The 7,361-nt window shown below is 37.2% G+C and overlaps 1 long non-coding RNA gene across 1 annotated transcript; it reads left to right on the top strand.

Moving 5' to 3' along the window:
• Positions 1 to 1,022: 1,022 nt before the first annotated feature.
• Positions 1,023 to 6,957, top strand: LOC129048585 (uncharacterized). The gene is made up of 4 exons (XR_008511026.2): positions 1,023 to 1,124; positions 5,063 to 5,246; positions 6,320 to 6,358; positions 6,823 to 6,957. It is a non-coding gene; the product is annotated as an uncharacterized LOC129048585 (long non-coding RNA).
• Positions 6,958 to 7,361: the final 404 nt, after the last annotated feature.

The following is a 7,361-nucleotide window of genomic DNA, read 5'->3' as shown; positions in this document are numbered from 1 at the left end:
AAGCCTTTAAATACTGTCATTATCGCACAAACTCTGAAAGAGGCAGATGATAAAATAGAAGTCTTAGAGAAAATAAATTACTTCTTTAAATATCATGGGGGCCAGTCATGGTATATTAGTCCATTTTCATGCTGATAATAAAGACATAGCTGAGACTGGGTAATTTATAAAGGAAAGAGGTTTAATTGACTCACAGTTCCACAGGGTTCAAGAGGCCTCAAAATACTTACAATCATGGCAGAAGGGGAAGCAAACATGTCTTTTTTCACATGGTGGCAGGAAGGAGAAGAATGAGAGCTAAGGGTAAGGTGAGCCCCTTATAAAACCATCAGATCTCGTGAGAACTCACTCATTATCACGAGAACAACATGAGCATAATTGCCCCCATGATTAAATTACCTTCCACTTTGGTCCCTCCCACAACACACGGGGATTATGGGAACTACAATTCAAGATGAGATTTGGGTGGGGACATGGCCAAACCATATCACACGGTGACTCCCACCTGTAATTCCAGCACTTTGGGAGGACAAGGTGGGTGGATCACTTGAGCCCAGGAGTTTGAGACCAGCCTGGGCAATGTGGCAAACCCCTGTCTCTATTATAAATACAAAAATTAGCTGGGTGCAGTGGCACGTACCTGTAGTCCCAGCTACTTGGGAAGCTGGGGCAGAAGGATCTCTTGAACCTGGGAGGTTGAGATTGCAGTGAGCTGAGCTCTCACCACTGCACTTCAGCCTGGGTGACAAAGTGAGACCTTATCTCAAAAAAAAAAAAAAAAGTCCCTAAGCTTTGCTGTAATTTGTTATGTAGCAGTAGATAACTAACACAGTGGTTTTCATGTAGATACATTGCCATCCTAGTAACAGGAAAACAATTCCAATTACTTAAAAGCCTTTGGATATTGTTTTTATCCCACAAACTCTGAAAGAGGCATATGATAAAATAGAAGTCCTAAGGAAAATCAATTATGTCTTTTTTTTTTTTTTTTTTTTGAGACGGAGTTTTGTTCTTGTCCCCCAGGCTGCAGTGCAATGGCACGATCTCAGCTCACTGCAACCTTCGCCTCCCGTGTTCAAGCATTTCTGCTGTCTCAACCTCTCAAGTAACTGGGACTACAACAGGTGTGTGCCACTGTGCCCGGCTAATTTCTGTATTTTTAGTAGAGACGGGCTTTCACCATGTTAGCCAGGCTGGTCTTGAACACCTAACTTCAGGTGATCCACCCGCCTTGGCCTCCCAAAGTGTTGGGATTACAAGCATGAGCCATCACGCTTGGCAATAAATTATTTCTTCAAATATTGTGGGGATATGACTGCAGAGATCTCAGATGTCAACGTGTTTTTGTCCAATGCTTATACCATTCAGATTATAATCATTTCAGAAAAGGTCTGTATAATTCTGGCAATTCATGTATGGCCTTGTAGTGTTAGGTTTTTAGGTGTGTATGTGTGATATGTGTGGTTTAGGAAAAAAGCCTTGCAACTTTACAAAGCACTGGACATACACTAGCTAGCCTTCTCTTCACGCCTGTCATTACTGATCTGTTTTCCCCATTTTAGTAAATGGTCAAGATTTACCCCTAGAGAAAGAGTCAGCTTGTGGCCCAATTCATGTTTGATAGATCTTCTCAGCTCTAAAACTGAAAGGGAGAAGCTTAAAGTAACAGAAAGAGAAAATAAACAAGCAGGGTGGGTGAAATAATTTTCCATGGTTGTTGAAACAAATTACCACAAATTTCGTGGTTTAAAACAACACAAGGCTGGGCTCAGTGGCGCATGCCTATAATCCCAGCACTTTGTGGGGCCGAGGCAAGAAAATTGCTTGAGCTCAGGAGTTTGAGACCAGCCTGGCAGCATAGTGAGACCGTGTCTCTAACAAATAAAGAAAGAAAGAAGAAAAAGAAGAAAATTCCAAAACCAAAACCACCCCACACATTTATTATCTTATAGTTCTGGAGTCAGAGGTCCAAAATGGGTCTTTATGAGCTAAAAACCAAGGTGTTATCAGGCCTGCATCCCTTCTTTTTATTTTATTTAATTCTTTTTTTTTTTTTTTTTTGGTAGGGATGCAGTCTCACTCTAATGCCCAGGCTGGTCTTGAATTCCTGGGCTCAAGCAATTCACCCATCTCGGCCTCCCAAAGTACTGGGAGTGTAGGCATGAGCAACTGCACCTGGACTTACTTTTGGGTTTTTGAGGAAAATTGTGGTTTAGACACTTAGAAATGTCTTTGTTGAAAAAAAATTTTTTTAAGTGTACAGTAAAAGCATCACATGGTCTAACCTCATAATAATTCTCCCTTTTTGGAGACCCAAGATTCAACATGGGCTTTCCCAGAGCTCAGAGAGCCAGTTAAAGATAAGTAGGCCCTATCTAAGTAAAATTGGTCTCCTTATACAATCCTATGATAGATTTCTATAATTTTATGTTCGATTTGGCATCCATCTTTAATCTTCCTCTAGCACCACCAGACTTTTACTCTCTGTACCTTATGATGTAAGTTTTTCTATTTGATTTTCACCTGAGTTCTTTCCTTTAATATGCACATTTAAGGCTATTTAACTGACAACTGCCTAGTGTTGTGAAACAGGTTATCAAGTATCTGAAAGTCTAAGATAGGAAAAAAAAAAGGTATGTTTATAAGTCTATAAGATGTAATTCCTTTTTTTTTTTTTTGAGATGGAGTCTTGCACTGTCCGCTGGCCTGGAGTGCAGTGGCACAATCATGGCTTACTGCAACCTCCGCTCCCAGCTTCGAGCGATTCTCCTGCCTCAGCCTCCCAAGTAGCTGGGATTACAGGTGCCTGCCACCACACCCAGCTAATTTTTTGTATTTTTAGTAGAGATGGGGTTCCACTATGTTGCCCAGGCTGGTCTCAAACTCCTGACCTCGTGATCTGCCCACCTCGGCCTCCCAAAGTGCTGGGATTACAAGCATGAGCCACTGCGCCTGGCCTTTTTTTTTTTTTTTTTTTTGAGACACAGTCTCTCTCTGTTGCCCAGGCTGGAGTGCAGTGGCATGACTTGGCTCACTGCAACATCCATCCCCCAGGTTCAAGCAATTCTCCTGCCTCAGCCTCCTGAGTAGCCGGTATTACAGGAGCCCACAACCAGGCCCGGCTAATTTTTTGTATTTTTAGTAGAGGCGGGGTTTCACCATGTTGGTCAGGCTGGTCTCAAGCTCCTGACCTCAGGTGATCCACCCATTTTAGCCTCCCAAAGTGCTGGGATTATAGGCATGAGCCACTGCACCCAACCTATAAGATGTATTTCTATTGGCATGCCTAATACATCTATGTATTTATATGTTGTATACACAATGTTTCACTACCAAAAATATATAAAAGGGGTCTAATTAATTGGCTTAAAGAAAAATAAAAGCATTGAAATAAAATACTTTATCAGAAAAAGGAAAAACTAGTCAAATTATTTTTCAAGTTTACATGACTTAAGTAAAATCTTTAATAAGTAAGCTAGCTTTAAAATTATTGGTAAAATAATATTAGAAATATCTTAAGAATTTCCAGCATACATTTTATTTGCATTTATTAATCGAGCAATTTCATACTTATCCTAGCCAAATACTATAAGGTGTCAAAATCTGGCACAGGGGTTACAAAACCATAAACCCAGCCCAAAACAGAATGATTCTTGCTTTCCGATCTTTAATAAATAAGACATTGATATTGTTTTACGAAAATAACTACATCTGGAATTACTTAGTAAAATTACCATAACTTCTAATTTTGTGGCTTTAGGCAGTCTAGTCTACAGGCAGTAAGGAGGTTTGTTTTGGGAAAGGACTGATATTGTCTTTGTTTCAATGCTAAACTATAAATTAAGTTCCTCCCAAAGTTCAGGAATGAACAAGGACAGCTTGGAGGTTAGAAGCAAGATGGAGTCACTTAGGTCATATCTTTTTCATTGTCTCAGTTAGAATTTTGCAGTGGTGAGTTTCATAGCTTTAAATGATGACTATCACAGTTTTCATAAATAATCTAGGTAAACAAAATAAAATAACTAGGTAAATGTAATGAGATAAATATTTGTAGACAAACTCGTCATAATTTAGAATCTAAAGTTAAATTAAATAGTAGATATTTCATTATTTGGATATTTTCAAATAAAAATATATATTGTAGGAAAAAATTGTTTCTTAAGAAAAGTGTCCTTTTTAAAAAGGTGAACAAATTTTGTCAAATTCAAAGCTTATTTAAAGGTTATGTATAAAACAAGGTAAAAGGAACCAGGAAATAAGAGAGATATAAAGAAAGTTATAGAAATAAAGAGGGTTTTTTTGGGGGGTAAGAAAGCTTAAAGAGAAATAATTTTATATGAGAAAGAATCTTGTATGGTAAATTTAGACCTAGAATAAAATGACTAGTTGTTTAAGAAGGAGGAATGTTCAGGACAAACCAGAAAGTCCAAGCATGTCATGAATGGTCTAAGTCGCAATAAAAGGATTTATTTTTAAAAAAACTTTTATATGATCAAGTTGTCTATAATTAAAGGGAAATTATACTGGTTTTTCTAGAGATTGGGTTTGATGCAAGAAAAATATGTATACACTAAAGAATTGATTAGAACAACAAAGTTTCCTTATAGGATTTATTTACTCATAATAAATAATAAGATATTTTAATTTTTTTAACCCCAATTTCAACTTTTATTGCATCTTGCCATTTTCGGTTTTCTCTCCCCTTTTAAAAGGCATGAAATAATAATGTTCTCCTTCAACTCATTTTCAGCTCATAGAAGGTTTTTTTTTTTCCCTCAAATTCTGTTTGTTGTGGCCTGATGTTAATAATATTTTCTTAAAGATCAAAAGGAAATGTTTTCTTCCAATATAATATTCTGTACACTGTGGAAGGTCTTTTCTTTTGCCTTTTGGTAACTAGTCTAACAGATTTTACATTTTATCAAAATTATTCCTGTGGCATTATTATTAAGTTTTGGCTTGCTTAGGAAAATCTGTGATTAAAAATTTTTTTAATTAAGGTTATTACATCTGTGTATCTTTCTGTACGTGCTTTTAACATACTTGTGACATTGAGTTACAGGGCTTTGACTTCTGGGTCTAAAAAGGACACCAAGTCCTGCTATATCTCAAAGACTGACAACAATTAAAGCCTTGTCTTCAGGCCCCATAGAAGATGCCAGTCAAAATAAACAGCATTCCTGAGACACAGGGCCAGAAATTACAGCCATTTAGCTCCTCAAGGTCCAGGGACTGTCATGGAAGAGGTGGGCGTATGAGAGATTGTAATGGCCAAGTTTAAGAGATAAAATAAGTCCAGTTTCTCTACAAATTAACCATTAATGTCAAAGGCACACTGATGCAAGACCAGTATATAGGCCCCTGTGTCAGATTAACAACATTTTCTTGAAGCATTAACCAACTCCTTAACAAAGGTTATCAAAAACTTACGGAAGTTATATCTTACAATCAAGATTAAAATTTTATAGATTGTTTATGCAATTTTGAAAAACAAATTGGCTTCATGCTGTTTTTATTTGGGCTTATTGTTTGGAAAATAAAGTCTTCTCTCTCAAAGAATGAAGGTTTTTACCTTTTTTTTTATTTTTTGGAAATCCTTGAGTTATCGCTTTGGTTAAATGAATGACTTATTTTACAATGACCTGTAATCTTATTTTGTGATGTGTTTTAAACCTTTGATATTTGACAAACTTTCCACAATCAAAGTATAAATTATGTTTTTTCTGATCTAGCTAATCCTTTAAGTTATTATTAATAGTTACTCTAAAGTCCAAAAATGACATATTTGGCTTATTGGGTATTAAAATTATACAAGAAGCATTGTCAAATATGAAATGGGGTTTGGTTTTCTTTGGGCTATATTTGTATAAAATGTTATTGGTATGTGTTCTAAAATTATGGGAGCCTCCTATAATTCTGACATGACAGTGTATATTATCAGTAATAATTATAATTACTATTTTAAATTATTGTGTGCCACAGAGGTAACACATTCCCTTGTCAATTGTGTCTTTGACTATGGCTGCCCTAGAACTTTTTGTCATCCATGAACAATTGTCTTGTTTTGGTCCTCTTTAGAATGTGGTTTTATAATCAGCTATAAAACTCTAACACATCCTCTTGAATGCAGGTTTCTAATAACTTTGGAGATTGTGACATCAGAATAGAGGAAAAACTTTTAGGACTCATGGACAGCTGAAATGTTCATGAATATCAAGCAGAATACGAATTAACTGCATGGAATAAACTAATAGAAATCTGAAGTGATCTTTTTAACTTTTTGCTTAAAACATTGCTGATCCTTTGTTTTGTTTTTCAGAGTCAAGAAAACTTTTAAGCTATTTACAGATTTTAACAAGTGAGTAAATTATATTCCTATGAACAAAATCTGGAGCATATTTGTTTCTCTCTACCTGATTTTTCAATAATTTGGAAACTATTTGTGAGTATTCTTTTTTCTTTTGAGATGGAGTTTCGCTCTTGTTGCCCAGGCTGGAGTGCAATGACACCATCTCAGCTCACCACAACCTCCACCTCCTGGGTTCAAGTGATTCTCCTGCTTCAGCCTCCTGAGTAGCTGGGATTACAGGCATGTGCCACCACACCTGGCTAATTTTTTTTGTATTTTTAGTAGAGACAGGGTTTCTCCATGTTGTTCAGGCTGGTCTCGCACTCCTGACCTCAGGTGATCCGCCTCACTCGACCTCCCAAATTGCTGGGATTACAGGTGTGAGACACCACGCCCAGCTGTGAGTATTCTTAACTTATGACAATAAAGTTATTTGCATAAGTGCAATAATAATCTGTTTTCATTTGTAACAGGACACAATTGGAGAAACTGGTTGTTTTACCAAGACTTTGACTGGAATGGTGTGCTTTCCATTAAGGAATCAAACTTGACTTATGGAGCCAAATAAAGCCCCTTGGAAAAACTGGCCTCATACCCCTTGTCTACTTCGCCCCCTGTACAGGGTTCCTGACCTTCGGTAGGTAAAGAATGTCACTTTCTGACAGGCTTAGGAGCCCCAAATTTATATTGGAATCCCAAGAGAGAGGAACACTCAACTCATAAGGTATTTGCTGGCACAAATCCATGGCTGGGCTCAGCTTTAAAAAAAGTCTTATCTGAGATTCCTCCTATGGAACACAGTTCCATCAAAGCCAATTTAAAAGCCTAGGTAAAAAATAATTATTCTTTTTTTTTTTTTTTTTGAGTTGGAGTCTCACTCTGTTGCCCAGACTGGAATGCAGTGGCACGATCTTGGCTCACTACAACCTCCACCCCATGGGTTCAAGTGATTCTCATGCCTCAGCCTCCTGAGTAGCTATGATTATAGGTGCCCAGCATGCCTGGCTAATTT

The sequence above is a fragment of the Pongo abelii genome, chromosome 9, assembly GCF_028885655.2.
Source record: "Pongo abelii isolate AG06213 chromosome 9, NHGRI_mPonAbe1-v2.0_pri, whole genome shotgun sequence".
Taxonomy (NCBI): Eukaryota; Metazoa; Chordata; class Mammalia; order Primates; family Hominidae; genus Pongo; species Pongo abelii.
Note: the sequence above shows the minus strand (reverse complement) of the source record. Positions and strands in the feature narration are given on the sequence as shown.